General features: G+C 53.7%; 1 long non-coding RNA gene across 2 annotated transcripts in view; it reads right to left on the bottom strand.

Annotated features, from left to right (window-relative positions):
• LOC114009742 (uncharacterized) overlaps window positions 1–9468 on the bottom strand; it is a 44045-nt gene that overhangs the window by 29122 nt on the left and 5455 nt on the right. Inside the window, exons 1-2 of one of the 2 annotated variants that reach the window (XR_003551132.1) lie at window positions 3802–4221; window positions 2632–2920 (exon numbers count right to left, since the gene is read on the bottom strand). This is a non-coding gene — a long non-coding RNA (uncharacterized LOC114009742). Of the gene's footprint in view, window positions 1–2631; window positions 2921–3801; window positions 4222–9468 lie in introns of those variants that run through there. The other variant, XR_003551131.1, reaches the window with a different exon arrangement.

The following is a 9468-nucleotide window of genomic DNA, read 5'->3' as shown; positions in this document are numbered from 1 at the left end:
CCGGTGGTGGCGGCCTTCACCAGCACCTCAAAGGATCATGAGTCCCGCTGGTCTGGCCACTCGAGGGCACAGAGGAGTTGAGCTGCCACCCAGCTTCCTCGGGCCAGCTGCAGGGCCAGGACCCCCTGACCTTCCACCCCAAGATGCCCCTTCTTCCACATCATGGCCGTGTTCCCTCCACCCAGCCAGCCCAGTGCAGTCACACGTGTTCACACCTGGGCAGTGCCTTGACGGCCTCAGCAGCAGAAACAGAGCCACAGCTTCCCTGCCTACCTATACTCGCGCACGCCTCACACACGCACCCACGCTGAACGTGGCATTTTCACGCCTCGAGCTGACTCTACTGTTAAGAAAGGGTTTCCTTGGGGCCAGTAGGCCATGTGGATAAGGGTGCTGGGTTCCGACATGGCTGACCATGGTTCAAGTCCCAGACCTGGTGGCTTGCTTTCTTGCGTTCCCTTTCTCTCTTTCTCTCTGGTAGTCAAAGCACAACAAAACAAAAACAAAAAACAACAACAAAAATGAACAATAACAAATGGAATGAAACCAATAAACCATTCTTTAAAAAAAGGAAAGAAAGGCTTTCGAATCTTCTCTACCTGTGCCTTGTTTCCCTGCACAGTCCCACCCTACCCCAGGAGACTTTCCTTAACTTTCCTTTTTGCTGTTGTAATGGGTTTGAAGAAGGAGAAGGGAGAAGGGGGTTGGATATGCGCTTCAAGCCACTGCTGCTCCCAGGAGCTGGTATCTGTCCCCACCTGTCTCCAGTCAAGTCCAATGAACCATAGCCAGTCGGGAGGAAGGACTCCCCCTAGAGGGGGCTCCAGAGCTCCCGCCAGCTGGAGGCTGATCTAAGGTGGGACCAGGCGGTAAGATAGCTGCCCAGAGTCCGGGCCAGGACTGTGAGGCTAGCACACCCACACCCAGGAGCACTGTCATTGTCACTGGCCAACGACTGCGTCCAATCCTGGCCCAGCCTGCCTGCTGCTCCTCTGAGGGGGAGGGAGAAAAGGGAGGGGAGAGAGGAGAGGTGTGTTCCGGAACCAGCCTGCCAAGGACAGAGGCCACGTCCTTGTCCCCATGGAAGAGCAGAGACAGGAGAACTGCCTGCCGGGGTCTGACAAGTCCCAAACAGCGAGAGGAGAAGCAGAGCCCCAGGTTGGATACCCCTCTCGCAATGAGCTGGGCCAAGCCCTTCCGCCGGCTCAACCTCGGCTTCTACTGACAGACGGGATCTGCACGCGAGCTTCCTGTTTAGACAGTCCTACTCACTCACGCGTTCATTCGTTCCAGCAGGTATTTTTAGAGTGCCTGCTGTGTCCCAGGCCTGCGCTCAGCCTGGGGGACAGAGTTGTGACCACGATCCATGTGTCCCCGCCTGCAGGTGCTCACAGCGCAGCGCGGGCCGTGATGAGCCACACGCACCCCGAGCAGAACCTCGACAGGGCCCGACGTGGTGTCTGTGCCTCGGGTGCTGGCACGTGGGCACAGCCGTGGTGGAGAGTGGTGTGGGGTCAGCGGAGGGCGTGCACAGGGTCTGCCGCGTGCAAGCACCAGCCAGACGCCTGCTGGCATGGTGTCCCCTCCCCGACCTCTGTGGGCAGCCACATTGATGTTCTCTTATTTCCATCAGTAGACTGAATTTCTCATCGCACCCAGAATAAAGCCCTGGGGAAGTTACAGAACTTCTCCGTGCAAGCTCCTCACCTGTAAAATGGACGGACGATGCGACCTACCTTACCTGCTGTGAGACCAAGGAAGCACCACGGACGGGGTCAGGCCTGGCTCGGCCTGGCTCCAGAGGCTTTGCGCCTCACCGTCACGGCGCGGACTAGCTGGCTGCATGGAGGCCACGAGGGCACCAGGCTTTACTCTGGGTATGATGGGGCCTCTGGGAAGTCCCACGTATGACTTCATGTATTCGTTAGAATGAAGTTTAGTTTTCAGAAAAGCCCAGCCTAACAACGGCTTAAATAGCATAGGAATATAAAGATACCATTTACGTACATACCTAAACACCCACGGGAGTCAAGACTCCATTTGAAAAATGGACAAAGAATCTGAACATACACAGATACCAAGCGAGCACATGAAAAGATGCTCAATGTCGTATGTCAGGGAAACGCAAATTAAAATAAGAATGAGATGCCACTACACACCTACCAGAATGGCCAAAATCCAAAACACTGACAACTCCAAATGTTGACGAGGAGATGGAGCAACAGGAACTCTCACCCATTGCTGGTGGGAATGCAGGGCGGGACGGCCGCGGGGCTACCACATGGTGTGGTGGGTAAGGCACTGGACTCCCACACAGTCACCTGCAGTTTCAGTCCCAGACCTGGATGCTTGAAACTCACCCTGGGCATGTGTGCATGCGTGCCCAAAATCTCGGGAGGAGAATAGAGGAGGATAATGGCACGGCCGTTCCCACCGGGGCTGATTTTTTACTGCCCCTCTCACTGTCAGTTACTGTCTCTGTTTCTCCAGCGAGCCATGTGCCCTATGGCAAAAATCTCTCACACACACACACACACACAGATGGTTCAGACACTTTAAAAAGCAGTGTGTCAGTTTCCCATGGACCTAAATATAGTTTTACCATGTAATTCAGCAATTGCACTCACTTACCCCAGGGGACTGAAATTTTCTGTTCATGCAGAAACCTGCGCATCGATGTTGATAGCGGCTTTATTCATAACTGCTACAACTTGGAAGCAAGCCAGGCGTCCGTCAGGAGGGGAGGGGATGAGTACACTGGCGCATCCAGACAATGGAGTAGAATTCAGCGCCACTAGGAAACAAACTCCCAAGCCATGGAACAACTCCGAGGGAACTTAAATGTGTATTCCTAAGTGAAAGACGCCAGACCGAGAAGGCTACCCACCAGATGATTTCAACCATATGACGTTCCAACATTCTGGAAAAGGCAAAACGGTAGGGATAATAAAAAGATTAGAGGTTTCCAGGGGTTATGGGGAGAGGAGGAGGAATAGGTGCAACCGAATTTTTAAGGCAGTGAACCGATTCTATGTCGAACTACAGTGGTGAATAAACAGAGATTCAGCACGTATCTGGGCAAATCCATGGCGCTACAGTCGCAAGAGGGACACTAACGTAAACCGTGGGCTTTGGGTGACAACGATACATCCCTGTGGGTTATAGATGTAACAAATGCACCACATCTAGTGCAGAGTGTTGATGGTGAGGGGCAGGCACGGGGAGGGAAAGGGGCAAAAGGGAACCCTTTGTGTTTTCTGCTTTTTTTTTTAATGAACCAAAAACTGCATTAAAAAATAAAGCTCATCTAGGGGCCAGCAGATGATGTAATGGTTGTATCACTGGACTCCCACCTAGTCAACTGCAGTTCAAGTCCCAGACCCAGTGACTTAAAACTCACGCCAGCATATGTACATGTATGCCCCAAATCCCAAGGGGAGAATGGAGAAGGGATTGCAGCATGGCTATCCGGGTGTGTGTGTGTGTGTGTGTGTGTGTGTGTGTGGTGTGTGTGGTGGTGGTGGTGGCGTGGTGATGTCTTGCTTTCTGTCTCTCTGTTTCACCAGTGAGTGCACACGCCCTATAGCAAAAATCTCTCCCCCCCCCAAAAAAAAGCCCATTTAAAAAAATGAAATAACTGCTGATACACACATCAATATGGGTCCATCTAAAACTGTAGGCTGATGGAAACAGACAACTGAACGAATGTGAGATTTCACTCATGCTAAACTCTAGAAACACGGATTTCGTCTATGGAAAGACGCACAGCACTCGCAGTGAGGTGGCGAGGGAGGGATTTACCAGAAAGGAGCATGTCTCGGTCCGTTACTGTGTTGCTACCCAGAAACAGCCCAGAGGCGATGGTTTACAGATTTATTCATCTGGCTGGAAAGTGCAGACTGCGCTTGCGCAGGGTGGGCGGTGCGGAGAGGGAGGAGGCCCAGCTTCCCACTTCTGTTTGTCCCGCCCACACCCCCAGTTGATTGGATGGTGCCTTCCCATGAGGCTCCGCCTCTTAAAGGCCTCACCACCTCTCAAAGCCATTACACCTGGGTCAGAGTTCCAGAACATGAATCTTTGGGGGACAAGCCAATATACGAACCATAGCAGGCACAGGGCGTGTTAGTGATGAGTAAGCGCTGTATCGTACATGCGTTGGCAGGTATAATGCAGTCTGGACACACTTGGCAAATTTCAAAAATACCTGATTGTATCAATGTGACAAACTCATTAAACTGTAAGTTTAAATGAAATACACTTGTTGAGACACATTTTTTCTCAGGAAAGCTAGGAAGAGAAAGAAAACAAAAGATCTCCGTGGCTGCTGCTACGCTCTGCTCCACTAAGCCCTCGTCAGAAGCGTGAAGGGCTGAGGTGTTTTTTCCGACTTGCAAACTTCCAATGGAACCTACCGTGACTTCATAAATGCTGGCAGAAGACACAGGACTCAGGTCAGAGACGGAGGTACAGCAGGGCAGCATGAGCTGCATCTCTGCATGGGTTCCTCTTGCCCAATCACTTCCATGGCGCAGGGACAGAAGGCTCCAGTGGATGACACAAACAGGAGGTCTGTGTCAGAGCTGAGACATACTGCACTTAGGAAACCCCTGATCGTTTTGATTTTCTTTTTCTTTCTTTTTTTTCTTTTTTCTTTTGAGAGAGATTTTTGCTATAGGGTGTATGAGCTCACCAGAGAAACAAAGAGAGACAGAGAGACAGAAAGTAAGAAATCACCCTCCAGAGGTTATGGTCACACTGCAATCCCTTCTCCTTCATTTTCCTCTTGGGATTTTGGACACACACACGCACCAAGTATGAGTTTTAAACCACCAGATCCTGGATTCAAACCACAGTCGGTCATGTGGGAGTCCAGTGCCTCAACGACTGCACCACTTGCTGGTCCCTATTTTTATTTCTTGAGACAGACAGAGAAATGGTCACCATTAACAGGATCTGCCCCCACCCCAGCTTTCTGGCCAGCCAGGACCACGGTCATGTGCTCATGGTCAGCTGGTTTCGAGTCAACCCAGAATTTGAACTATGGTCTCCCACGTGGCACCAGCACTGCAGAGCAGCACCCTCTGTGTCACTGCGCTGGGCCACAGAGCCCTGTCTTCTAAGAGGCTGCTAGCAAACCTAGCCGGCAGTGACTTTGGAAAAACACATGATCTCTGTCATCTTGGTCAGGAAACGAACCTTCCTCTGCTTTGGGGGAGACACCGTCTCTGTCCCCTCAAGCTGCTTGCCGTACAAACATGCTTAAAAAGATGGTTCCAGACGAGAGGCCTGGCAATGGCACAGCAGTGACATGTGACACCCCACAAGGCGGTCACATACGGAAAGGTTCTCAGGTCAAGTCCGGGGCTCTCCCTGAGAACACCAGGCATACGTGTGCCTATGATTTGGGCTGGCTGGTGGCCGAAGATCGTCGGGAGCACTGTCTCTCTCTCCTCCCCTCTGTCTCGCTCAAGGAAGAACTAAATAAACAGACTCTCAAAAAATGGTTTCAGGCAAAAGATCTAATAAGAAGTATAAAAACACCATGTAGAATTGCCCCTCAACAGTTGCCAGGGACCTCGGGGATCTCGCTGTTCTGCGATCATTCCCAACACCACTCGTACTTCAAATGCCAGCCTCAGCCCAGCCATCGTGACACAGCGGTGACACTAGAGCCCTGCAGTGCTGGAAGCCATAGTGACTGCAGTTGGATCCCAGGTCAGTCCAAAAACATGCTGAGGGCACGCATGGGCATCCAAGGTCTTGAGGAGTGGCAGGGGTCACGGCGTGAGAGACCCTATTGAATGCTTTCTCTCTGTCTTGGCTCCTCTCGCTCTGGCTCACACACACAGTCTACCAATTAAAAAAGAAAGAAAGCCAACAGCCGCCTCTGCTGCAGCCATCACTGTGTTCTCGACAACGGGAAAGAGAAGAAGGGGGGAGAAAAGGCTTCCCCTTATTTAAGGACACTTTCTAGAAGTTGCACATGCCTTAGGCTTGACTTATACAAAGGCCATGCCTGTCCTGAAAAAAACTGGGAACTGTAGGGCGTGTCTGTTACTGAGAGAGGACAGACACTTGAGACCAGCAGATGGCTTCAGGGTTACGTTGCTGGACTCCCATGTAGCCAGCTGTGGTTCTAGTCCCAGCCTCAACCCAGTGGCTTAAAACTCACACCGGGCACATGTGTGTGCATGTCCAAAATCCCAAGAGGAGAATAGAGGAGAAGGTGGTGTGACCATCCCCGCCGGGGGTGGGGGGGTGGGTGATTCCTCACTTTCTCTCTGTCTTTCTGTCTCTCCAGCAAGTGCATGTACCCCGCAAAATTCTCTTTAAAAAAAGAGAGAGAGAGAGAGTACAGATGCTGGAGGTCAACCAGCCCATGCCACATGGCCAGCTAACAACGACCTGTGAATTTACTAAGTGCTCGGGCACAAGGACCCGTAAACCCCGGCCCCAGGACCCCGAGGGGGCTCTTGTGTGGGAGCCATTGTCAGTCCTTTTATCTCCCCAGCCTTAAACGGAAAGCTGGGCCCTGGCCGAGGTCAGGGTTCACTCTGGACTTGCCCGTGGGGAAGGCCCTGCAAATGGGACTCAGGTCACTCTGCTCAGCCTGTGGTGGGCGCGCCCAACCTCTCCAGGCCGCAGCTCCCAAGCCTCTGTGGCATGGCAATTGTGAGCCCCTCAGACGGGCTGAGGGAGCGTGGAACCAACCACAAATGCCAAGTGCACAGTCACAGTGGGCGCTCAGAAGGCATAGCCCCTACCTCCACCTCCCGCCTGAGCCTTTGCGGGTCTGTTGGGCACTGGCTCTGGGCACTGGCTCTGGCCAAAGACGTGGAAATGAAGCCTCTCCTGGACCATCATGATAAGATGAGCCGAGGTCCCAGTGGGACCCATTGTTTGCCTTGTTAAGGCCTCGGGGACTTTCACACCAGGGAAGTCTCTTGGAGTGGAGCAACAGGGTTGAACCCGGCTGTGCCATGTCACACCCAGATGCGTTGCTCTGGGCCAGAGGCCAGGCGTTTATGACAGCGTTCTCTTACCTGCACGGGGACTCCACACTCTGCAGTTTTCATGTCTATGATGGGGAGTCTTTCATTCACCTTCACAATGAATGCCTAGGAGTCTAAATCTCAGAGACGTACATAACTGCAAAGAGTCACACAGCAAGGAAATACTGTGTGTGGGGTGAGAATACAGAGCTCTAGGGCTGGCAGGTGGCATGGTGGTTAAGGGCACTGGACTCCCACATGGCCGACCGTGGTTCGAGTCCCAGACCTGGCGGCTTGCTTTCTCACTTTCCCTCTCTCTCATTGTCTGTCCTTTTCTGGTCAAATAACAAACCTAAGCCTCTGACTCCTATTGAGACAGTGTTGGTAGTGATGGTGATGACAGTGATAGGAGGGAGGAGGGTGGAGGGGGCTGTGACAGGCCTTCCTTTTCCGTGGAGTGAAAGGAATATAGCCTTAATAATCCACCAACGGTAACATCGAGAGGGAGCTGGAGTTATGGTCCCAGCTAGTGTTTTCCAGTTTTTGTCCCCCCACCCCGCCCCTGAGGTCACTGCCTTGCACCTCAGGTCATCACGGTGCACGCACTTTGAAAGACCCACCACAGGTGCGTTCTGATCCATTTTGCAGAAGAACAGGACAGGTGCAGGGACCTCCCAAGGGCTCTTGGGAATTTGTTCTAGGGAGGAGTCTGGGCCTGGAACACGTCTTCAGGTCTGCATTCTTCCCACACAATCTTCTGAATCACAATACCTAGGTTTCAGACCATCCCACAATCCCTGGGACAGGAGTCCTTTCTGAACTCTGTGCCCAGCCTCCTAGGGCTAAAAGGTCACCTCCTTCAGGAAGGCTTCCTGCCTGCTACCCTTCCTCACACTCCTCCTTGCATATTCCCATCCCCTTAGCCTGCCCTTACCTGTCTACAGCTTCCAGACCACCGTGCTAAATCACAGGTCAGCCCTTCAGTCGCTGCCATTTTCCCAGAGGAACCCAAGGGCAGTGTCCTGTGCAGGGCCTGGCACCTCTTAGAGCCCAGGGTGGTAGCAATGGGCAGGGCTATACCCTTAGGGACTGTGTGCCCTAGGCTGATCACTCTCAGACCCACCCCGTCACGCTGGCATATCTCGAATGAGGTCCCTGGCTGTGTCTGTGACCACTCAACTATTCCCTTCCCCAAAACACAGAGAGCCTGGCAGCAGGGCCTGGGGACGTGGAGACAAGGCAGGCATGGTCTGGCCTCAGGAGGCTCGTGGTCTGGTGGGGAGGCCAAGGCTCTCTCCCTGCTCTCTCTCCCCACCTCCCTGCTTTACCGTCTTTCCATATGTATTTATTGAGCAACAAACGACCACACGGGGTGCTGAGTGCCAGGAAGGTGGGGGCCGAGAGCTCCGTGGGAGTCTGGAGGAGAAACCCCACGGTCACTGGAGACCCTGGCCAAGGTCGTTTCCAGGCGGCTCAAGGAGGATATAGAATCTATTAGACAAGAAGCCGTGAGTCATAAGCCCCGAACAGCCCTCCAGACTTCCCCATGAATCACACACTGCCCTATTCTCCTCGTTAGAGGCACACGCCATGGGGAATTCTCCTTCGGACCGAGGGAGGAAATATGGGGGGAAGTGGTGGGAGGCCGGCGCTCAGAGTGGAGTCCCAGAGGCAGTTTCCCACCCTTGTCCTTTCCAGACCACAGGCCTCGCACCAACGGCTGAGCCCAGGACAGCCGAGTCTGGGTAACTGGGTAACTGGGACCCTCCTCGTGCTTCCTGCTTACCAAGTGCCCCTCAGGCTCGGAGTTGGTCCGCACCACCGAGGTGGGAAGGTCTCTGCGGAAACCGGCTCGTGCAAGGGGAAGGGGCTGGTCGAGCAGAAAAGAATCGCTTCCCCCTAGCCGGACCCAGTTCCCACCCGGGGGGACGGGAATGGTCCGTGACCGTCCAGTCTTCACACGCATTGCGGCGTCTCCATGCCCGCTCCGTTCTGAGAGCAGGCCCACCCGGAGTGAGCAAGGCGGACGAGGCCGCTGCCCTGGAGGCCTGGCCTTCGAGTGAGAGGCCCTACGCAAACCAGCACACGGTGGAGACAGCGCTGCGGACAAAGCCCCAGAGCAAAGGTGCGCGAGGGCCCAGAGAGCCACTGGTCAAACGGGTGGTGACCAGGAGGCCCCGCCGGGAGCTGAAGGACACCGAGCTGGCCTGCGGAGAGCTGGGAGGGCTGTTACAGAGGGAAGGGCCCTGACGGCGTGAACTTGGCCCACCTAGAAGGGGTAGCGAGGCCTGCTGGAGCAAGCCCTGAGTGAGGGAAAGGCAGGAGGCGCGGTCGGAGACAGAACGGCCAGCCAGGCAGGGCCGGCTCATGGCCTTCGCTGGGACTCGGCCCATTATTCCGAGTGAGATGGGAGCCCGGATGGTTCTTTTTTTCTTTCTTTCTTTTTTTTTTTCTTTTTTTTTTTTTTTAGGGTTTT

This window comes from Tupaia chinensis, unplaced genomic scaffold (genome assembly GCF_000334495.1).
Source record: "Tupaia chinensis unplaced genomic scaffold, TupChi_1.0 Scaffold000612_1, whole genome shotgun sequence".
Lineage (NCBI taxonomy): Eukaryota > Metazoa > Chordata > Mammalia > Scandentia > Tupaiidae > Tupaia > Tupaia belangeri.
Note: the sequence above shows the minus strand (reverse complement) of the source record. Positions and strands in the feature narration are given on the sequence as shown.